Raw genomic sequence first — 26,093 nt, 5'->3', positions numbered from 1 at the left:
GAGTTTTAAAAATTATACCAGTAGAGTTGTAAATATAAATGAAATGGGGAGGCGGGGCCAAGATGGCAGACTAGGTAGATGCTACCCCGGATCCCTCTTGCAACAAAGACTCGGAAAATCAAGTGAATCGATCACATACATAAAAATCTACGAACCCTGAACAACAAACACAGATTTAGAGATGGAAAACGAACAAATATGGGGAAGCAGCAACTGTTTTTGGAGCCTGGAGCCAGCGTCCCAGTCAGGTAACCTTGGCGCCGGACTTAGATCTGGGCCCAGGGGAGCTGAACTCATAAATCTTGTGACGGCACAAACAAGGGGCACAGCCCTACCCCCCTGAACTGAACCCAGGAGGGGGCCCAGCTGGTCCGTGCGGGCGGCGTGGTGAAGCTGCTGGTGGGAGAAGTCCCCGGGAGGCAGTGACTGGTTTTGGAGCTGGGAGTGCTGCATCCCAGCCGGGGAACCATGGCGCCGGGCATTTGACTGGACGCTGTCATGGCACAAGCACAGGGCGCAGCCCTACTCCCCTGAACTAACCCCAGGGGGTGGCGTGGTGACGCAGCTGGCGGGATGAGAAATCCCCGGGAGGCAGTGACTGATTTTGGAGCCGGGAGTACAGCACCCAGCAGGGGAACCTTGACGCTAGGTTTTGGACTGGCAGCGGAGGATCTGACAGTGGCTTCAGCGGGCCAGACCCCCGGGGGCAATCTCCACACAGCCAACACACATAGGCGAAACGTCCCTCGGGAATCCCAGATATAACAGTCATTCCAAGCAAGGCAAACAACTCGGGCTATATTCCGAGGTGCTACTCTCCTATCTCTCTGATCCCTCCCCCACCCTCCCCAGTCGGCTTCATTAACATTGGAACTTCCTGAGCCAGAGGGAGAACAGCTCCGGCTCCGTGGCGGCTTTGCTTCCCCCCCCCCCCTTTTTTCTTTTGGTCTTTTCCTAACCCACTCTTCTGGCCTGAGAGAAGGAACCACAAAAAACCCAGGGACCAAAAATCCATCCCTAATTGGACTAAAAACACAGAACCAGCTACAGCCAAGCATATATGATCCAAATCTGGGACTTTCATACTTACAGGGAAAAAGGTGGCGGTTATAATCCAAAGGCAGTTCTGATAGGGATCTGACTGCATTTTTTTTAGCGGAATTTCTGCAAAAGCAAGTTTCCCAGTGATGGCTCAGAGACAGCAGTCGATATCAAACCACATAAAGAAGCAGACCATGACAGCTTCTACAACCCCCCCCAAAAAAGAATCAAAATCTTTCCCAAATGAAGAAACAATCCTGGAATTATCAGGTACAGAATATAAAAAATCTAATTTACAGAATGCTTCAAGACATCAGAAACGAAATAAGGCAAACTGCAGAAAAAGCCAAGGAACACACTGATAAAACAGTTGAAGAACTCAAAAAGATTATTCAAGAACATAGTGGAAAAATTAATAAGTTGCAAGAATCCATAGAGAGACAGCATATAGAAATCCAAAAGATTAACAATAAAATTACAGAATTAAACAACACAATAGGAAGTCAGAGGAGCAGACTCAAGCAATTCGAATGCAGAGTGGGAAATCTGGAAGACCAGGGAATTAACACCAACATACCTGAAAAAAAATCAGATAAAAGAATTAAAAAAAATGAAGAAACCCTAAGAATCATGGGGGACTCTATCAAGAAGGATAACTTGTGTGTGATTGGAGTCCCAGAACAGGGAGGGAGGACAGAAAACACAGAGAAAATGGTTGAAGATCTGCTGACAGAAAACTTCCCTGACATCATGAAAGACGAAAGGATATCTATGCAAGATGCTCATTGAACCCCATTTAAGATTGATCCAAAAAGAAAAACACCAAGACATATTATCATCAAACTTGCCAAAACCAAAGATAAAGAGAAAATTTTAAAAGCAGCCAGGGAGAAAAGAAAGGTCACCTTCAAGGGAGAATTAATAAGAATAAGTTCAGACTACTCAGCAGAAATCATGCAGGCAAGAAGGGAATGGGACGACATATACAGAGCACTGAAGGAGAAAAACTGCCAGCCAAGGATCATATATCCAGCAAAACTCTCTCTGAAATATGAAGGCAAAATTAAGATATTTACAGATAAACACAAGTTTAGAGAATTTGCAAAAACCAAACCAAAGCTATAAGAAATACTAAAGGATATTGTTTGGTCAGAAAACCAATAATATCAGATACCAGCACAACACGAGGTCACAAAAAAGAACATCCTGATATCAACTCAAATAGGGAAATCACAAAAATAAATTAAGATTAATTTTAAAAAATGCTCATAACAGGGAATCACTGAAGTCAAAATGTAAAAGATCACAATAATCAAAAAGAGGGACTAAATACAGGTGGCATAGAACTGCCATATGGAGAGTGATCCAAGGCGATACAAAACATTACAAGTTAGATTTTTTACTTAGAAGAATAGGGGTAAATATTAAGGTAACCACAAAGAGGTATAACGGCTCCATAACTCAAGATAAAAGCCAAGAAAAACGTAACAACTCAACAAACATAAAGTCAAACACTATGAAAATGAGGATCTCACAATTTACTAAGAAAAACGTCTCAGCACAAAAAAGTATGTGGAAAAATGAAATTGTCGACAACACACATAAAAAGGCATCAAAATGACAACACTAAACACTTATTTATCTATAATTACGCTGAATGTAAATGGACTAAATGCACCAATAAAGAGACAGAGAGTCTCGGACTGGATAAAGAAACACGATCCGTCTATATGCTGCCTACAAGAGACACATCTTAGACTTAGAGACACAAACAAACTAAAACTCAAAGGATGGAAAAAATATATCAAGCAAACAACAAGCAAAAAGAAGAGGAGTAGCAATATTAATTTCTGACAAAATAGACTTTAGACTTAAATCCACCACAAAGGATAAAGAAGGACACTACATAATGATAAAAGGGACAATTGATCAGGAAGACATAACCATAAAAATATTTATGCACCCAATGACAGGGCTGCAAGATATATAAATCAAATTTTAACAGAAATGAAAAGTGAGATAGACACCTCCACAATTATAGTAGGAGACTTCAACACACCACTTTCGGAGAAGGACAGGACATCCAGTAAGAAGCTCAATGGAGACACGGAAGACCTACTTACAACAATCAACCAACTTGACCTCATTGACTTATACAGATCTCTCCACCCAACTGCTGCAAAGTATACTTTTTTTTCTAGCGCACATGGAACATTCTCTAGAATAGACCACATATTAGGTCATAAAACAAACCTTTGCAGAATCCAAAACATCGAAATATTACAAAGCATCTTCTCAGACCACTAGGCAATAAAACTAGAAATCAATAACAGAAAAACTAGGGAAAAGAAATCAAATACTTGGAAACTGAACAATACCCTCCTGAAGAAAGACTGGGTTATAGAAGACATTAAGGAGGGAATAAGGAAATTCATAGAATACAATGAGAATGAAAATACTTCCTATCAAAACCTCTGGGACACAGCAAAAGCAGTGCTCAGAGGTCAATTTATATCGATAAATGCACACATACAAAAAGAAGAAAGAGCCAAAATCAGAGAACTGTCCCGACAACTTGAACAAATAGAAAGTGAGCAACAAAAGAATCCATCAGGCACCAGAAGAAAACAAATAATAAAAATTAGAGCTGAACTAAATGAATTAGAGAACAGAAAAACAATTGAAAGAATTACCAAAGCCAAAAGATGGTTCTTTGAAAAAATTAACAAAATTGATAAACCATTGGCTAGACTGACCAAAGAAATACAGGAAAGGAAACAAATAACCTGAATAAGAAACGAGAAGGGCCACATCACAACAGACCCAACTGAAATTAAAAGAATCATATCAGATTATTACAAAAAATTGTACTCTAACAAATTTGCAAACCTAGAAGAAATGGATGAATTCCTGGAAAAACACTACCTACCTAAACTAACACATTCAGAAGTAGAACAACTAAATAGACCCATTAAAAAAAAGAGATTGAAACGGTAATCAAAAAATTCCCAACAAAAAAAAAGCCCTGGCCCGGACGGCTTCACTGCAGAGTTCTACCAAACTTTCAGAGAAGAGTTAACACCACTACTACTAAAGGTATTTCAAAGCATAGAAAATGACGGAATACTACCCAACTCATTCTATGAAGCCACCATCTACCAAAACCAAGTAAAGACATTACAAAAAAGGAAAATTACAGACCTATATCCCTCATGAACATAGATGCAAAAATCCTCAACAAAATTCTAGCCAATAGAATTCAAAAACATATCAAAAAAATAATTCACCCTGATCAAGTGGGATTTATACCAGGTATGCAAGCCTGGTTTAATATCAGAAAAACCATTAATGTAATCCACCACATAAATAAAACAAAAACAAAAACCACATGATCTTATCAATTGATGCAGAAAGGCATTTGACAAAGTCCAACACCCATTTATGATAAAAAAAAAAACTCTCACCAAAATAGGAATTGAAGGAAAATTTCTCAACATAATAAAGGGCATCTATGCAAAGCCAACAGCCAACATCACTCTAAATGGAGAGAACCTGAAAGCATTTCCCTTGAGAAGGGGAACCAGACAAGGATGCCCTTTATCACCGCTCTTATTCAACACCGTGCTAGAAGTCCTAGCCAGGGCAATTAGGCTAGACAAAGAAATAAAGGGCATCCGGATTGGCAAGGAGGAAGTAAAATTATCTCTATTTGCAGATGACATGATCTTATACACAGAAAACCCTAAGGAAACCTCCAGAAAACTACTGAAACTAAGAGTTTGGCAGTCTCAGGTTATAAGATAAACATAGAAAAATCACTTGGATTCCTCTACATCAACAAAAAGAACACCGAAGAGGAAATAACCAAATCAATACCATTCACAGTAGCCCCCAAGAAGGTAAAATACTTAGGAATAAATCTTACCAAGGAAGTAAAAGACCTATACAAAGAAAACTACAAAGCTCTACTACAAGAAATTCAAAAGGACATACTCAAGTGGAAAAACATACCTTGCTCATGGATAGGAAGACTTAACATAGTAAAAATGTCTATTCTACCAAAAGCCATCTATACATACAATACGCTTCTGATCCAAATTCCAATGTAATTTTTTAAGGTGATAGAGAAACAAATCACCAACTTCATACGGAGGGGAAAGAAGCCTCGGATAAGCAAAGCGTTACTGAAAAAGAAGAAGAAAGTGGGAGGCCTCACTCTACCTGATTTCAGAACCTATTATACAGCCACAGTAGTCAAAACAGCCTGGTATTGGTACAACAACAGGCACATAGACCAGTGGAACAGAATTGAGAACACAGATATAAATCCAACCACATATGAGCAGCTGATATTTGACAAAGGCCCAGTGTCAGTTAACAGGGGAAAAGATAGTCTTTTTAACAAATGGTGCTGGCATAATTGGATATCCATTTGCAAAAAAATGAAACAGGACCCATACCTCACACCATGCACAAAAACTAACTCCAAGTGGATCAAAGACCTAAACATAAAGACTAAAACGATAAAGATCATGGAAGAAAAAATAGGGACAACCCTAGGAGCCCTAATACAAGGCGTAAACAGAATACAAAACATTACCAAAAATGATGACGAGAAACCAGATAACTGGAAGCTCCTAAAAATCAAACACCTATGCTCATCTAAAGACTTCACCAAAAGAGGAAAAAGACCACCTACAGACTGGGAAAGAATTTTCAGCTATGACATCACCGACCAGCGCCTGATCTCTAAAATCTACATGATTCTGTCAAAACTCAACCACAAAAAGATAAACAACCCAATCAAGAAGTGGGCAAAGGAAATGAACACTTCACTAAAGAAGATATTCAGGCAGCTAACAGACACATGACAAAATGTTCTCGACCATTAGCCATTAGAGAAATGCAAATTAAAACACGATGAGATTCCATCTCACTCCAACAAGGCTGGCATTAATCCAAAAAACACAAAATAATAAATGTTGGAGAGGCTGCAGAGAGATTGGAACTCTTATACACTGCTGGTGGGAATGTAAAATGGTACAACCACTTTGGAAATCTATCTGGCGTTATCTTAAACAGTTAGAAATAGAACTACCATAAAAAAAAAAAAAGAACTACCATACAACCCAGAAATCCCACTCCTCGGAATATACCCTAGAGAAACAAGAGCCTTCACACAAACAGATATATGGACACCCATGTTTATTGAAGGTCTGTTTACAATAGCAAAAAGCTGGAAGCAACCAAGGTGTCCATCAACGGGTGAATGGGTAAATAAGTGTGGTATATTCACACAATGGAATACTACGCATCGATAAAGACCAGTGATGAATCTGTGAAACATTTCATAACATGGAGGAACCTGGAAGGCATTATGCTGAGCGAAATCAGTCAGAGGCAAAAGGACAAATATTGTATAAGACCACTATTATAAGATCTTGAGAAATAGTATAAACTGAGAAGAACACATACTTTTGTGGTTACGAGGGGGGAGGGAGGGAGGGAGGGAGAGGGTTTTTTACTGATTAATTAGTAGATAAGAACTGCTTTAGGTAAAGGGAAGGACAACACTCAATACATGGAAGGTCAGCCCAATTGGACTGGACCAAAAGCAAAGAAGTTTCCGGGATAAAATGAATGCTTCAAAGGTCAGCGGAGCAAGGGCGGAGGTTTGGGAACCATGCTCTAAGGGGACTTCTAAGTCAATTGGCAAAATAATTCTGTTATGAAAACATTCTGCATCCCACTTTGAAATGTGGCGTCTGGGGTCTTAAATGCTAACAAGCGGCCATCTAAGATGCATCAATTGGTCTCAACCCACCTGGAGCAAAGGAGAATGAAGAACACCAAGGTCACACGATAACTAAGAGCCCAAGAGACAGAAAGGGGCACATGAACCAGAGACCTACATTGTCCTGAGATCAGAAGAACTAGTTGGTGCCCAGCCACAATCGATGACTGCCCTGACAGGGAGCACAACAGAGAATCCCTGAGGGAGCAGGAGATCAGTGGGATGCAGACCCCAAATTCTCATAAAAAGACCATACTTAATGGTCTGACTGTGACTAGAGGAATCCCGGCGGTCCTGGTCCCCAAACCTTCTGTTAGCACAGGACAGGAACCATTCCCGAAGACAACTCATCAGACATGAAAGGGACTGGACAGTGGGTAGGAGAGAGATGCTGAAGAAGAGTGAGCTAATTATATCAAGTGGACACTTGAGACTGTGTTGGCATCTCCTGTCTGGAGGGGGGATGGGAGGATAGAGAGAGTTGGAAGCTGGCAAAATTGTCACGAAAGGAGAGACTGGAAGGGCTGACTCATTAGGGGGAGAGCAAGTGGGAGTAAGGAGTAAGATGTATATAAACTTATATGTGACTGACTTGATTTGTAAACGTTCACTTGAAGCTCAATAAAAGTTAATAAAAAAATAATAAATAAAAAAATGAAATGGGGTGTTTTTAATTATATTCAAAGATAACTAGAAATCCAAATATGCATGGACATTTAGGCAATATACTTATAAATAATGTATAGGTTGAAAATGAAATCACAATAGGAATTAAAATACTTACAATTTAATGAAATGAAAATAATAAAATTACGTATCAAAATTTGTAAATGCAGGTCAAGTTAACATTCTAAGAAATTGTATGGCCTTAAATAAACACATGAGAACAGAGGAATAGGCTGAAAGTTCATCTATCTTGATGGATGATCTAAGTTTCCATCCCAAACATTTTTAAAAAATGGCAAATTACACTTTAATTTGAAAGAAGATAGAGAGCAGGAGAAACAAACAAAATAAAACACATACAATACAATACACTAGGGAGTATTAATGGAGCTAAAATTTAGTTAATTATAAGAATAATAGAATACATATATGCCCTTACGATAAAATGAAAATACATTTATCCGATATAAAAAATAGGGAGGTGATTTTGCTTCTTAGTTTATAGATCTTATCACATAAGAGGACTGTTCGAAAACTTTATGACACTGGAATTGAAAATATTGATGAAATGGACTATTTATGAGGGAAGGACATGGGGACGTAACTTTCCATAGCTCTCACAATATGAAATGAGCAATCTGAATTGTTCCATAAGTATAAAAGTTGTTACATGATTAACTATCTTCTCACTAAGAAATTTCATGTAGTTTTCCTATGAAGTGCCTAGTTCTTTGCTTTTATTGTCATTGTTTGTTTTATTGTTTTGTTTTGAAAAATTCTTGGAGCCCTGGTGGCACAGTCTTTAAGAGCTACAGATGCTGATAGGGAAGCCAACATGGTGCTATGGAAGAAGCACCATGCTGTCCCTCTGCAGCAAAGACCCCCAAAACTAAGTAAAACAGACACAGATGTCAATCCTGGAACTCTAAGCATAAAATGAAGGGAAAGAATTTGATCAGGCACTGAATGGGATAAGAAATTGACAGAGAACAGAGAATGAGGAGAACTGTGGACTGGAGGTTCCCTACCAGCTAACATGGCACAGATTCCCCATCTTGGACTATAACCACCAAGGAATGCAGAGAGGGAGTACAGGAAGCCAACTTCCTAGGGCTCCCAACAGGAGTTAGCACTCAGAAAGCAGGGATACACGCTTTCCCACCCTTCACCCTTCTTCCCTCTACGCGGCCTCCTCCATTTTCCAATGGGCTAGAGTCACTCGGATAGAGAGACAACAGTTCACTGCTGCCCAGGTCCTCCCCGACCCCACCAGCTGGCTCCTTCAATGCCAATTATTTTTGTTATTATTATTATTTTGCCTTTCTTTGTTTCTTCTCTCTGTCTCCTTTCCTTCCTTTTCTTTCTTCCACCTTGCCAGCCCCTTTGCTGTCCCCATCCTTCATTGACAAGCTATGCCACACTGCTGGGCCGGAGAGCCACTGGCACATCTTCCTCAGTTTTGTGCCACCCCCACTGGCCAGGTCTCTTAGCAACATTTTCTTCCCGCTTCTCTCTCTCTCCCTACCTTCCTTTGCTTTCTCCCACCCAGATAGCCCCATGTGCCGTCCCCATCCCTTCTTGGTGGGCCGTATAACACTGTTCAGCTAGAGAGCTGCCAACATGGCCTCCCCAGTTCTGTGTTGCCCACACTGGCTAGGTCTCTCAGTCCATTTTTTTTTCAGATTTATCTCTATCTTTTCCTTCTTTCCCTATCTTCCACCCACCTAGACCCATGTGCTGCCCCCACCCCATCTTAACAGGTAGTGTTGCACCACTGGGCTAGAGTGCCCTGGATCCATGCTGCTGCCATTGGCCGGCTCAGCACCATATTTTTTTGTTTTTGTTTCTACTCTCTCTCTTCCTCCTTTCCTGTTTCCCACCCATCTAGTCTTGTATAGTGTCCCTGCTCCTTCTCTAACGGCCTTACTGCACCACTCTGCTAGGGAGCCACCAGCACACAGCCTCCCTGGGCCTACATTATCCCCACCAGCCAGCTTCCTAATCACAATATTGTTTTAGTTTGTTTCCTTTGGTCTTTTCTTTCTTTCCAGTTTCTTTTCTCTCAGCGCCTACCTCCTCTTCCTTTCTCCCACACACCTAGCCTTGTGTGCCACCCTAACCCTCTCTCAAAGAGTTGTGATGCACCACTAGGTTAGAGAGACACTGGCACGCCACCTGCCAGTTCTGCATCACCATCACCAACTGGCTTCCTCAGCACAATTTTTATTTGTTCTTGCTTTTTTTCCTTTTTGTAGTTGTTTGTTTTGTCTCTCTTCATTCCTTCTTTTTCTTTCTCCTGCCCACCTAGCCCTGTGAGATGCCCCCTCCTTATTGACAGGCTTGGTGCACCACTTGGTCAGAGAGCCTTTGGCACACGGCCTCTCTGGGTCTGCACTACTCCCACAGGCTGGCTCCCTCAGCACCATATTTTTTTCTTTTTCTTTCTTCTTCTCCCCTTTCCTTCTTCCTTCCACCTGGGCTCTGCACTGCCTCCACTCTTTCCTGACAGGTCATGCCACACCAGCCGGTGAGAAAGACATCAGCTTGTCATCACCCTGCTTCCACCCTGCCCCCAACAGCAGGCTCCTTCAGCACCATATTTATTTTCTTGTTGTTGCTTTGTTTCCTCTCTCTGTTTCCCTTCTTTCCTTTCCTTTCTCCAGTCCACCTAGCCCCATGCACTGCCCATGCACCTTCTCAACAGGCTGAGCTAGGATCTCTCAATTAGAAAGTCACCAGCACATGGCCTCCCTGGGTATGCCCTGCCCCACCTGCTGAATTCCACCACACTGCCATTGTATTTATTTCTTTTTCTTTTGCCTCTCCATTTTTTGCTTTGTTTTCATTCTGTTTCTCTGTCTCTTATTTCTCTTCTTTCTGTCACCTGCTTAGTTCCACACATTGCATTCCCCCCTTGCCTCCTGCCTATCTACACCACACACAAAGTGTCGTACCCATGAGAGGCAACAGTGCAAACCTCTGGACCTCTGAACCACATCGGCACTTCCCTGTCAGCCCAAGTTCATGTTGCAAAAGATCCATCCCTCTCTCCCCTCCCTACTGGACCTTTCCAGCTGCATCACAGCTGAGCAACCAGCCTTGCCCACCTGGGCAAGGTGGTGAGAAGTATGCCCACAGACAAGCAACAAAACACACCCAGCCTGCCTGCTCAGATATAACCAAATAAAACAAAAAACAGGATGAAACAAACAAAGCAACAATCAATAAATGAAGAAAATAATTCCAGAATGTCCTGGAAACAATAGACAATATCAAAACATATTAAAAACAATAGGACAGGATGAGTCCAAAAAGCAACTAAAATAAAACACCACATGACCTCTGGTAGAAGTAAAGGCACTGGAATTACCTCATAGGGAATTCAGAAGTTTAATATTCAGGACTCTCCAAGAGATTAAGAAAGAGATGAAGGAAAAGGCAGACAAAACTAAGGAAAAAATGGACAAAATCATGGAAAATACAGACAAAAATCAGGGAAAACACAAAGCAAAGGGAGAATTGGGGGAAATAATACAAGAGCAAAATGTCAAAATAAATAAACAATTAGAAATCATACAAAAAACAGCAATTAGAAATCCAGAAGACAAAATAATTTTAGAAATGGGCAGTGCAATAGAAGGTTTTAGGAGCAAATTTGAAACAAGGGAACACAAGATCAGTGAAACTGAAGACAAATCCTTGGGTACCGCTTTGTTTGAGGAAAAATCTGAAAAAAGGATAAAGAAAACCTGAGAACCATGTGGGGTACAATCAGAATTTGTGAGTGACAGGAATTTCAGAACAGGGGGAGAAAATGGAAAACACAGAGAGAATCACTGAAGGCTTGCTGACAGAAAGCTTCCCTAATATAATGAAAGATGAAAAGCTGACCGTCCAAGAAGCTCAAAAGAAGCACATATAGAATAGACTTCAAAAGAAAGTCACCAAAACATAACGCAATTATACTTGCCGAAACCAAAACCAAAAAAAGAATCCAGAGAGCAGTTGAGAAAAATGAAAAGTCACATACAAAGGGGACACTATAAGACTAATCTCTGATTACTAGGCAGAAACCATGAAGGCAAAAAGGCAATGGGATGACATATAAAAAACTTAAAAGAAAATTTGTCAACTGAGAATAATACATCCTGCAAAAGTCTCACTCATATATGATGGTGAAATTAGGAAATTTCCAGATAAACAGAAATTAAGGGAATATGTCAAAACCAAACCAAACTTACAAGAATTATGAAAAGGAGTCCTTCAGTTAGAGAACCAACGACATCAGACAACAACCTGAATCTAGGACACAGGAGAGTATCAGCCAGGTGCCAACCTAGCTAATGAGCACTAAAGGACAAAAGAAAACTGTAAGATTTACAACAGGGAACAAGGGAAGTCAATCTGCAAATGACAACAACATCAGAACAATAAAAGTGAGAATAAATAGCGTAGGTACAGGATTTTCAAATGGAAAGGAAATCAAGTAGATATCATGTAATAAAAGACTGGTTTAAACTTAGGAAGATGGTGTAAATATTAAGATAACCAAAAAGAAAGTTAACAAACCTACTCATTAAAATAAAGAAGAAAAAGGTAAAGTCTCAGTGTCATAGATTCTATTGTGTCCTCCCAAAATATGCCAACTTGGCTATGTCATGATTCCCAGTATTGTGTGATTGTCCACCACTTTGTCATTAGATGTGATTTGCCTATGTGTTGTTAACGAGATGAGATTAGTATCAGTTAATGAGATGGTATTAGTAGCAGTTATGCTAATGAGGCAGGACTCAATCTCTAGGAAGAGTTTGTGTCTTAAGCCAATCTTTTTTGAGATATAAAAGAGAGAGAGAGACGGCAGCCTCATACCACCGTGAAAGCAGCACCGGGAGCAGAGAGTGTCCTTTGGACCCAGGGTCCCTGTGCTGAGAAGCTCCATGACCAGGGAAGATTGTTGACAAGAACTTCCCTCCAGAGCCAACAGAAAGACAGAAAGTCTTTCTCTGGAGCTGATGCCCTGAATTTGGACTTCTAGCCTACTAGGCTGTGACAGAATAAACTTCTGTTTGTTAAAGCCATCCATTTGTGGTATTTCTGTTATAGCAGCACTAGATAACATAAAAAAAAAGATAACATAGACACTCAATAAACATAAAATCTACGAAAGTGAAAGACATGAAAAAAATCCAGAAACAAAAGGAATTCAGTACCGGAGAGAAAGAGGTGTGAAGAAAACATCTGCACCACACACACATACACACAAAAGAACTACAAAATGACAGCAATAAACTCATACCTATCGATAATCACACTAAATGTAAATGACTTAAATGTACTTGTAAAGATACAGAGAGTGACAGAATGGGTTAAAAAAACAGAATTCATCAATATGCTGTCTACAAGAGGCACACCTTGGAAATGAAGATATAAATATATTAAAAGTGAAAGGATGGAAAATAATATAGTAGGCAAATGACAAACAAAAAAGGAGCAGGAGAGGCAACAAAAATCTCAGATAACATAGACTTTAAAACAAAAATCATTAAAGATAAGGAAGGACATTATATAATGATTAAAGGAACAAGCCACCATAAGGACATAACAATAATAAATATCTACACAAGCAATGACATGGGTTCAAAAACATAAAACAAACTCCAACAACACTGAAAAGAAATTGACAGTTTCACAATAATAGTAGGAGTCTTTAACGCACCAGTTTTGGTAAAGGACAAAACATCTAGAAAGAAACTCAACAAAGATACAAAAGATTTAAAGGCCACAATCAACCAACTTGACCTCATACACATATACGGAACAATCCACCCAACAGCAGCAAGGTACCTGTTATTTTCCAACGCACATGAAACGTTCTCCTGAATAGACCTCATCTTAGGGCACAAAGCAACCTTAAACAAAACCCAAAACACTGAGATAATACAAAGCAGCTTCTCTGATCACAAAGCAACAAAAGTAGAAATTAATAAAAAGAAGAGCAAGGAAAAAAACCCAAATACATGGAAACTAAATAACAACCTGCTTAAAAACCAGTGGGTAATAAAAGGTATCAAAGACAGAACTAAAAAAAATTCAAAGTCTCAAATGAGAAAGGAAACATACCAAAACCTTTCGGACACAGCAAAGGCAGTGCTCAGAGGTCAATAGTGATAGATGCACACATCAAAAACGAAGAAAGGCACAAAATCAAAACACTAGCTATACAACTTGGACAAACGGAAAGAGAAGAGCAGAAGAAGTCCACAGCCATGAAAAGAAAGGAAATAATAAAAATCAGAGAGAAGTGAATGAAATAGAAAATAGAAAGAAGCAACAAAACCAAGAGTTGGTTCCATCAAAAGATCAACAAAGTCAACAAACCATTGGTCAAACTGACAAAAGAAAAACAGGTGAAGACAAAAACAACCCAAAGAAGAAATGAAACAGGGGACATTACAACAGACTTAACTGAAATAAAAAGGTTCATAACAGAGTACTATGAAATCTATACTCCAACAAATTTGAAAACCCAGAGGAAATGGACAAATTTCTAGAAACACACTATCTTCCTAAACTAACATAAACTGAGGTCTAAAATCTGGACAGACCCATAACGAGAAGAGATTGAAAAGGTAATAAAAAAAAACTTCCAATAAAAACAGCCTTGGCTCAGATGGCTTCACTGGAGAATTCTACCAAACATTCAAAGAAGAATTCACAGTAGTACTACTAAAACTATTTCAGAACATACAAAAGGAAGGGATACTTCCTAACTGATTCTATGAAGACAGCATAACCCTGATACCAAAATCAGGCAAAGACACCACAAAAAAAGGAAAATTAGAGACCGATATCTCTCATGAATATAGATGCAAAAGCTCTCCACAAAATTCTAGCCAATAGAATTCAGCATCATATTAAAAAAAAAAAAAACACCATGACCAAGTGGAATTCATACCAGGTATGCAACAATGATTCAACATTAGAGAAACAGTCAATGTAATCCACCACATAAATAAAACAAAAGAATCACATGGTCATCTCAGTAGACTCAGAAAAGTCATTAGATATAGTATAACACCCATACCTGATAAAAACTCTCAATAAAATAGGTTTAAAAAGGAAATTTCTCAACATAATAAAGGGCATCTAAACAAAACCAACAGCCAACATCATTCTCAACAGACAGTGGCTGAAAACATTCCCCCTGAGAACAGGAACAAAACAAGGATGCCCTTTATCACTACTGCTATTAAACATTGTGCTAGAAGACCTACCTACAGCAATAAGAAAAAGAAATAAAGGACATACAAATAGGCAAGGAAGAAGTAAAACTATCCCTATTTGAGGATGATATTATACTGTACACAAACCTCCTCAAAGATAAACAAGAAAACTACTGGAACTCATAGAAAAATTCAGCAGTATAGCGGGATACAAGATAAACATACAAAAAAAGTTGGATTCCTAAACACCAATAAAAAGAACATGGAAAAGAAAATGAGTAAAGCAAAACAATTTAATATAAGTCCTAAAAAAATAAAATGCTTAGGCATAAATCTAACCAGGGATGTATAGGACATATACAAAGAAAACTACAAAATCCTACTGCAAGAAACCAAAAGAGACCTACATAAATTCAAAAACATACCATGTACATGGATAGGTAGACTCAACATTGTGAAAATGTCGATTCTACCCAAAGCAATCTGCAAGTACAATGCAATGCCAGTCCAACAGCATTCTATAACAAGATGGAAAAACTAATCATTAAATTTATATGGAAAGGTAGAGGCCACAGATAAGTAAATCACTATTGAAGAAGAAGAATAAAGCAGGAGGCCTCATACTATTTGACCTCAGAAACTGCTCTACAGCTACAATAGTCAAAACAGCCTGGTATTGGTACAATGACAGACACAGTAATCAATGGAATTGAATCAAGTATGCAGATGTGAATCCATCCACCTATGGTCAATTGATCTTCAACAAAGGCCCAAAGTCCACTAAATGGGGAAAAGACAGTCTTTCTAACAATTAGTGCTGGAAAAACTAGATGTCCATCTGTAAAAAATGAAACAGGACCCATACTTCACACCATACAAAAAACTAATTCAAAATAAGTCAAAGACCTAAATAAGAAATCAAAAGCTATAAAGATCATAGAAGAAAAAAGGTCAACACATGGCATAAATGGCATACAAACCATAACCAACAATACGCAAACACCAGAAGATAAGCTAGTAACTGGAATCTTCTAAAAATTAAACACTTATGCTCATCAAAAGATTTCACCAACCCAGTAAAATGAGAACCTACAGACTTGGAAAAAAAATTGGCCATGACGAGTCCAACAAAGTTGCAATCTCTAAATTCTGTAGGAAAATCCAGCACCTCTACAACAAAAAGACAAGTGAACCAATTAAAACATGGACAAAGTATATGAACAGATACCTCTCTAAAGAAGACATTCGCATGGCTAATAGACACATGAGAAAATATTTGCAATCGCTAGCCATTAGAGAAACAAACGAAAACTACAATGAGACACCATCTCACCCCAACATTACTGGCACAAATCAAAAAAAAAAAAAAAACAGAAATTAATATTCCAGAGGTTGCAGGGAGATTGGAACTCTTATGCACTGCTGGTGGGAATGCAAAATGGTACAACCATTTAGGAAAAAGATAGGGTGGCTTCCTTAAAAAACTAGAAATAGAAATACTACATGATCCAGCTATCCCACTTCTAGGAATATATCCTAGAGAAATAAGAGCCATCATACAAACAGACATATGTGCACCCATGTTCATTGCGACATTATTAACAATAGGAAAAAGATGGACACAACCTAAGTGCCCATCAACAGAAGAATGGATAAACAAACTATGGTACATACACAAATGAAATACTATGCAATAATAAAGAACAATGATGAATCTGTGAAACATCTTACAACATGGATGAATCTGGAGGACATTATACTGAGTGAAATTCAATCATGAAAGGACAAATACTGTATGAGATCACTGTTAGAAAAACTCATGGAAAGGTTTACACACAGAAAGAAACTATGATGGTTACGAGGGAGAAGAGTGGGGAGGGAAAATCACTAAACAATAGGTAAGTGGTAAATTTGGTGAAAGGTCAGATAGTACACAATGCTAGGAAAGTCAGCACAACTTGACCAAGGCAAGGCCATGGAAGCTTCATAGACACATTCAAACTCCCAGAGGAACGGAATTACTGGGCTAGGGGCTGGGGACCATAGTCTCAGGGGACATCTAGCTCAATTGGCATAACATGATTTATAAAGAAAATGTTTTATATTCTACTTTGGGGAGCAACCTCTTGGGTCTTAGAAACCTGTGAGCGGCTATCTAAGATACTTCTCTGGTCAAGAGAGAATGAAGAGAACGAAAGACACAAGGGAAAGATTAGTACAAAGGACTAATGGACCACAAGTACCACGACCTCCACCAGACTGAGTTCAACACAACTAGATGGTGCTCAGCTACTTAGACCAGCTGCTCTGATAGGGATCACAATAGAGGCTCCTGGACAGAGCTGGAGATAAATGTAGAACAAAATTCTAACTCACAAAAAAAGAGCAGACTGACTGGTCTGACAGAGAGGAATGGAAATAGAGAACTCAAGAGTGAGAAGTGGACAGTGATGACATGTCGTGGGGTTGGCAATCAATGTCACAAAACAATATGTGTATTAATTGTTTAATGAGAAGCTAATTTGCTCTGTAAACCTATAGCACAATAAAAAAAAGATCTATAATGACAACAACAACTCAAAAGATTAGATAGGAATCTTAGGGAACAGTGAGTTTATGTTGATGGGGGAGGAAGAACCCAGAAAATGAGGGTGAGAATGGTTGCACAACTCCAAGAATGTAATCAATGTCACTGAGTTGTACATGTAGAAACTGTTGAATTGGTGTATGTTTTGCTATGTATATTCCCAATGACAACAACAACAAAATAATTAAAACAAAAAACAAGGGAAAAAAAAAGAGCTTGGCTGCTAACGAAAAAGTTGGCAGTTCAAATCCAAAGCAGCTCCTTGGAAACCCTATGGGGCAGTTCTACTCTGTCTAGGGTCGCTATGAGTCAATATCGAATCAAGGGTAACAGATTTTTTTTTTTTTTGGTTTATAACTTCAAAAATTGCCTCTCCTTTTTTTTTTTCTTTTCTCTTTCTGGAACCCCATTAGTCCATCTGGTAGAAGTTCTCACCTTATTCTCTTTGTCTCTTATCCTCTTCTCTAGTTTTCCTTTAGTATTTCTCAAATATTCACTCCTCTGAGTTCTGTTCCAGTACACTACCTCTTTCTTTGGCTGTGTTAATCTGCACTTAAACTCCTCCACTGAGTTATTAAGGAGAACTTTAAATATCAGATTTTTTTCCTCAGTAATTCTAAGAACTTGAATCAAAATTACAATTCTTACTGTGATCTTTTGAATATATTAAGCATAGCTAATTTAACATTTGTGCCTTTTGAGTCTATTTTCTATAGCCACTCTTCCTCTGTTTTTGTTGTTAGCTTTGTTTGATTTTATTTATATTGCTTTATCTGCTCATGTGCCAGGTATTGTTTCTGATAGATAGGAGTTGTGTGACAAAGTTATAGAAATATAGTGGTGTTTAGGGCAATGATATCTTCCCACAGAGATTTTATGCTTTTTTCTAGCAGATGATTAGGGACACTAATATTCAAAGGCATATTAATCTAAATCCATGACTTGACGTACTTTGAAGCTTTTCTTTAGGGTAAAGGCTATCTTCTCCCCACTCTTATTTCTACGGCTTAACCTTTTAGATAAACTTTGAAAGTATAAAAGTTTTCTAGCTTCACAAATTTGGCAAGTCCTACACTCCAGTTTTTCTTCTCTAACCTGCTAGGAATGATTTCCTGATTTATCTGTTCAGCTACCTCTTCCATTATGGGCAGGGAAAAGTGACCTCCTTTGCTGGGATTATCATTCTGAATTCTTTAATATATTGTATTTTAATCCTAAAATACTTTGCTTTTTTTTTTACTTTCCAATATCTTCAATAAAATTTATTATTTTTGCTTTCCTATTGTTTCTGTGCAAAGATTGTCCTGAACTAACTGAGAGTGAATACACTTGTTATCTACATTTTCAGATCTACCCTGAGGATAAACAACTGAGCCAATGCATCTGAGGCTGAGCGAGTTTAACAAACAGTTCTAGATGTCTTTTTAATTAATCAACGGGATGGTATACCATTCCTTGGCCTAGTGTACTGTCATAAACCATAATTTTCATGAGAAAATTCACTTAAGTGTATTTCCTCATTCATCTGAACTTGGAAGCTGGTTCTTCTACTGTATTAACTTACAAAGATATGAAAAATGGAAATAGTGCCAAGCTGTTATCATGTCTTTGTAAGAGAATGCTAAGAAAATTTTCTTCTGTGTTGGCATTGTGGTTGACTTTCCAAAGCTACAAAAATCAAATCCTCGTGTCTTAATTATCTTGTCCTGCTATAACAGAAATACAATAAGTGGGTGACATTAACAAACACATTTATTTTCTCACATTTTAGGAGGCTAGACAGAAGTTTGAATTCAGGGCACCAGCTCTGGAGGAAGGCGTTCTATCTGTGTCTCTTCGAGGGGTAGGTCCTTGTCTCTTTTCAGCTTCTGTTCCTTGGTTCCTTGGTGATCTTCAAGTGGCATGGTATCTACCTTCTCCCAACTATGCTTGCTATCCCTGGCTTAATCTGCTCTTTTATATCTCAAAAGGGATTGATTTAAGACACATCCTACATTATTGGAAAACCTGGTGGTGCAGCTTTTAAGAGTTCCGTTGCTAACCAAAAAGTTGGCAGTTTGAATCCACCAGCCACTCCTTGGAAACCACGTGAAGCAGTTCTACTTTTTCATATAGGGTTGCTATGAGTCAGAATAGACTCAATGGCAATTTTTTTTTTGTTTGTTTCTTTTTGCTACATTATTAACACAACGAAAAAACACATTCCCATATGGAATTATAACCACGGGTAGAGGGGTTCGGATTTGCAACAGATATTTTGGGGCAGACACAATTCAATTTATAACACCCTACAATCAAGATAATTTGGGGGTCAAGCAACCATTACAGAGCTAAATAACTGGCAGTTGGACAGATTCTGCTACCAGAAACCATTATCTAGAATCTCTCATTATTCCGTATACAGTGGAGTTTGCTAAAAGAGAAAGATTAATGGAACCATGTCATCATCAGCTTAGAAACGATTTTCCCTCCATTTTCTGTGAATGTTGCAACCTGACAATGACTCTCAAGGTCAAGTATAACAGGTCTTAGAGAACCAGATACATGAATATGCAGTGCTTCTGAGAATGACAGGCTTCTCTTTACGATGATTTGGTATATCACACTGTATTTGCTGCTCTGCCCTCTCAATTTGAGTAGAAGAGAAAGAATTTCAGAGAAATACTTGGGCACAGAGAGTGAGCAGAAGTGAAGTAGTCATTACAATCATTACTTGTTAAACCAAGAATGTGCAGGTTTCCCTTAGATCAATTAAACATCAGAAAAGATAATCACACTTTAGGCATTTTGCAAGTACCCTTTCAAGTTTAGCTGCTTCCAGATTAAGGAACACTAATGCAATTTTCTATGTTGTGTACCTCAGAGTTAAATACTGGTGAGGGATTGGTTGTAGCACCGCAATTTGTGTGAAGTCCATTGAATTTACTCATATGCACCATATAGGAGTATCTGCATTTAGACACCCTCCCACAAAGATCCAATGTTAATCAAAAGAGATTTAAAGGAGCACCAGATAAATAAAAGGTGTTTGTCCTTTTCCATCTGTCTTCTGCCTTTGTCCCAATTACGAACTATCTCTGAGTAGACAAAAGGCAAGGAAAGAGCCCAAGACGCCATCCAAATTTCAATGCCCGACCGAAGCTAGTCGAATATGAAGCTGATATTTTTAAATTGACCAGATTAACTCAATGTGACTAGCAAGTAATGGCTTTACATGATATGAAATTAAGAGCTGGGAAAGAAATTTCACCTGTGCACGATAGATTGGAGTGCCTAAAAAAATTATATATATATATTATTTCACATATAAACAAAGTCATAGATTTGGAGCAAAACCTAAGCCCTTCATACTGTTGGATTCTTAAACACTAGTGTTACATTTGAATAACGTTTCTTACTTTAAAAAATAATCTATGAATATCTTTTATAATTTTATCTCACGGTAAACGTAAAAAAAACAAACCTAGAGCCGAGCCGTCGAGTCAATCCTGACTCATAGCGACCCTGTAGGACAGAGTAGAACTGCCCCCTAGAGTTTCCAAGGAGCACCTGGCAGATTCGAACTGTCAACTCTTTGGTTCGCAGGTGTAGCACTTAACCACTACTCCACCAGGGTTTCCGCAGTAAGCATATGGCATAAAAACTGAAGTATTTTCAACTTTATTTAAAAAAAATGAGGACAGTGAAGTTGGAAAAGCTAACGTGCCTAATTTTCTTAAGTTCTTATTGATGGTAAATTGAAAGTTAGGTATCATAACTCAGTACTTCAATAACAGTCATTATTTATTTAAGCAGAAAAAAGTACCTTATTGCTTACAATGTATTAAATAATTATAATTATGAATACACCAAATTTAACTCAATTTCAGATGGAACCCCAAATCTACACACATGGATAAGTATTTTTCTTTTTGTCTATAGTTGCAAAGACTGTCGTTTACTTAGTTTGCTCAGAATGACAGCTATTGTTCCGGCATGCCAGATGCAAATCAAGTTTAAAAACATAAGGTGTAGTCACGTAGAATGATTACTACATATGTCGTTAAAAAAAAAAAAAAAGAACTTGCTGTGCAGTCAATGGCAACCCCGTGTGCCTAAAAATCGAAATGTGCTTCATAGGGTTTTCAATATGGATCATATTTTGGAAGTAGATTTCCAAGCCTTTCTTCTGAAGCAGCTTTGGGTGGACTCGAATCTCCAGCCTTTTGTTTAGCAGTTGAGTGCAGCATTTACAGTTTGTACCACCCAAGGAACCCACTATGTCATAGGAGTCTGCAAAAATAATTAAGCTTTTAAACTTGGTCATTGTATAATATTTTTAAGTATTAACTAAATGTTAGTTATTAATGGAATGTCTAGTTACACAAGGCTTTGCAATGTAGCAAATTTTTCTCTTTATCTGCTGTCTCTATCATGACCGTAATCCTAATATAATACACACAAATAACAATGATTGTGCCTTCCTTATTGCTGTAATGTTTTTTCCAAATTCTGAATGATGTGGGCAAGCCTATTACATTTATAACCTTAATATTTTCATGTGCCTATACAGTGTGTATTCTTCATAGAGATATTATAGAATTTATATACAATTGGATTATAATCAATTTACTTCCTTTTTTTCCTTACACTGGATATGAACAAGCACAAAAGCCATTCTTTTCCATCACTGAATCATTTCCTATGTAGATACTGAAATTTGGGAATAAAGAGATGAATAAATACATGAATAAAAGGGATATGTAAAAGATCTCTGAGACTGTTTAAATCACAGACAAATGTAAGGTACCACCAAGACTTACAGGTTTTAAATTCCTCAGAGAGAAGTCACCATGTTCATTTCTCATATTGGAACACATTGTGTTCCAGATCTTAAAAGGATATAGATACATATAAAGACCAAAATATATTTGAATTATACTAAAAATCTGCATAACAACACTTTTCATGATTTGACAAGTATTTCAAGTTTTTTTTTTTCAAATGCTTCACTTTGTAAGTAGTCTACAATTTAACAACGAAGTCTGTTAAATAAAATTTTCTAGTCAACATAATTTGGGAGAACAAGAAAAGAAAATTTGAAATTGTAATTCTTCTAAAATATAGTCATTAATTAATGTTTTATATTTTAAGCCAGATGAATCATTATCACAACACTGTTCATATAACTTGTGGGGTTCATATAATTAAAAGGATCATAAAATCAAAACCCGCTGCCATCAAGTCGATTCCTACTCATAGCGACCCTGTAGGACAGAGTAGAACCGTCTCATAAAGTTTCCAAGGAGTGCCTGGCAGATTCGAACTGCTGACTTCTTGGTTAGCAGCCTTAGCACTTAACGAATACGCCACCAGGCTTTCCAAAATAATCATAGTGTAGCCTAAATTTATCTTTGTAGTTCGCAATGTGGAACTTTTATAATTTACAGAAAAATAGAAGTGAAATCTGTTTTAGTTTTAGTGCATTTACTTTGCATGTTTTAGAAAAACTATGAATATCTCCTAAGAAGTTCTAAAAACATGAAAATTTTATAAAAATTACTTAATCTCATGATCAATATTTATGCAGAAAATATACATTAAATTTCACAAAGTATAAAGCTCTGTATTCAAAGTGCAACACAATAGTATGTATTGAACTGAATTTAATGAACAATGACACAGAGCGTGGAAATTCTATAAACATTACTGAAAACACTATCAATATTCACCTTGAAAATACACAAGAAATTACATACATTTGAAACACTACATTTGAAGTACGAAGCAATAATAACTGTGTCTTTTAAGAGCTGAGAAAATAAACAGAATTAAAACAACTTTACTCCATCTTAATTACAGTGTGCCTTCAAGGAAAATGTAAGGTTTTCAGAAAATTCAGTAGGAGAAATAAACTTTACCATATTTTCAAATATGTTAATAGGCACTGCATTGGACAAACTCAGGCACAGCAGTTAAAGTGAAGGATTTGCAAAATATCAGATCAAATGATGTGACAGGTAAAGAGACTCTAAAAGAACAAGCATACCTGTACAAATATCTATGAATTTCAGGTTTACATTTCATTGTTCTTTATACACCCTCCCCCCAAAAAAACTGTTGGTGTGGAGTCGATTCCAACTCATGTCAACCACATGTATCTGTATTTTTGCTAAAAAAAAAAAAAAGCTCCAAATTTGTAGAAAACACTACCTTCTGGAGGAAGATTTCAAAGACTTGTTTTACTTCCTGGTTCCTCAGGGAATAAATGAAGGGGTTCTGCATGGGGACAACAGAGGTGTTGAGAATAGAAACTCCTTTGGTCAATGATGCCTTTCTTTTGCAGAGGGATTGGCATACATGAAGATGCAGCTTCCATAAGAGATGGAAATGACAGTCATGTGGGAGAAACAAGTGGAGAAAGTTTTTTTTTCTCTGACTGGAAGATGGGATTCTCAGAATAGTCCTGATGACACACATGTAGGACAAAATCATTAATGCCAAAGTGAATAACAAAGAAACCAAAGCCAAGTAAAAACCAATTACTTCTAGGAGCCATGTATTTGAGCAAGATAGTTGTAAGAGGGGAAAATAGTCGCATGCAAAGTGATCAATGACTTTGGAAGCACAGTAATCTGGGGGGGAAGAAGCATAAGGGGTGGGAATATGGTCAGAAACCCTCTCAGCCACACACATGACACAAGCAAGGAGCAGAGTTTCCTGTTCATGGTGCTCGTGTAATGCAGGGGCTTGCAGATGGCCACATACAAGTCATAGGACATGGCTGTCAGAAGGTAAAATTCTGTCACCCTCATGAAAATAAAGAAGAGTTGAGCTGCACAGTTGTTATAGGACATGGTCTTATCCCTGGTGATAATTGCACCCAGAAATCTGGGAATGCATACAGTTGTAAAGGAGATTTCAAGCACTGTGACCACTGTGTAGTTGTTCATTTCTCTCTCTCTCTCTTCAATTTTTCTTCTTTTAATCCCATTTAGACAAAAAAAGTATTAAGGGGAAGAGATGAAAGATATAATTCATCATGATCAGCATCATCATCTCTAATATTCTAAAATATCCTGTATAATCCATGCAAATTTTTTCTTATTTTTAAGATCTTGTTGGCATTCTTTTAATACACATTTATTAGTTATTTTATATTAAAATACAGTAGTAGATAGGAAATCTTCACACAACAAAGCACATCTTTGGGAGACAATGAATAAAATAATTGTCATTTTATGTCCTATTTACGCAAACTCTGATTACAATTGTGTTGAAACAGTCATAAGAATTACATAGCCCTTTCTTTTCACTCAGATAATTTATTAGACAATCTATCTCCTAGAAAAAAAATGGGTTACTTTAACTTACCAAAAAGTAAAAGTCAAACTTAGAAGCCTGAAGTAACAACTCATTATTTTTTTTAGGATATAAAAAATCAGTTGCCTTATTACAAGTAATATATTTAAATTTTTAACCTTAAGATTTATGGGTCTAATTGCCAAGACCATATGAATACACTAAATACAATTGCTACAAGACAGAATAAGTAACCCAATTATTTAAAAAATACAAAACTTTCAAATACTCACTGGTTTGTCTTCTTATTCCATCACGATCTTTAATGTTCCACTTCTGTATGGCTTCCTAAAAATGTACATGTAAGTATTTAAATAAAACATTTTTATTTTTGAACTGAAAGATGCATAATGTATTTATTTTTCATTTTGACTGAAGCACAAATTGAAAAGTGACTGCTAGCCTTTTATCTTATCAACTCTGTCGCTGGATTACGGCTCATTGCATTTTCCATGAAATTATCTTCCTGAGTGTCTTAGTATAATGTTGCTGCAACAGAAATAACACAAGTGGATGGGCTTTAACAAAGGGAAATTTATTTCTTCACAGTGAAGTAGGGTAAAAGTCCAAATTCAGGGCATCAATCTTTCCCCAGATAGGAGCTTCTCCATGGATGGACCCCAGATCCAAAGGACTCGCTCTGCTCCTGGTACTATTATCTTGGTGGTATGAGGTCCCACATTTTCTGCTTGTTACCCTTCCTTTCATCTCCTGTAAGATAAAAGGTGGTGTAGGCCATACCCCAGGGAAACTCCCTTTACATTGGATCAGGGATGTGACCTGGGTAAGAGTGTTATAATCCTACCCTAATAGTTTTTAACATAAAATTACAATCACCAGATGAAGGACAACCACACAGTACTGGGAATCATGGTCTAATCAATTTGACATGTATTATTAGGGTACACAATTCAACCCATGACACTGAGTTATTAAGGTTTTTGGAAAAAATGTTTCATTCCCTTGTAATTCCGTCTCACAGTTATCTTCTCCATAAGTCCACTTATCCAAATGGATATCCAGAAAAGTTAAGAAAAAACTTCTTTCATTTTCCTAACCTACTTAGCTTGTTCCCACGTATTCAAATGCTATTTTGAATGTAGTAATAGTTTATCAATTCTATTAAAATCTTGACAGCTATCTCCTTTTGATTTTAGAGAGTAAAATTTCTGTTGTGAAGAATAAAATGTAAAATCGTTTTATACCTTCCAACAACTAGCAACATTCACACTAATCATACTTTATTTTATAATGGCTTAAAGGCAGTTTTTCAGGACATGAAAAGTAGAACGTCAGAAACCTTCAAAAGATGTGGAAATATTTTTGACCTCAGCAAAGACTGTGTACTGATCTTCTGGAAACCAGACAAAGTCAGGCCACATCTCTGCTATATTATAGACCATAAGGGAAATCTGGAGGGGGCCCTTGCATTTCTCAGTAA

The sequence above is a fragment of the Loxodonta africana genome, unplaced genomic scaffold, assembly GCF_030014295.1.
Source record: "Loxodonta africana isolate mLoxAfr1 unplaced genomic scaffold, mLoxAfr1.hap2 scaffold_31, whole genome shotgun sequence".
NCBI classification, from domain to species: domain Eukaryota; kingdom Metazoa; phylum Chordata; class Mammalia; order Proboscidea; family Elephantidae; genus Loxodonta; species Loxodonta africana.
This window is presented reverse-complemented; position numbering follows the sequence as displayed.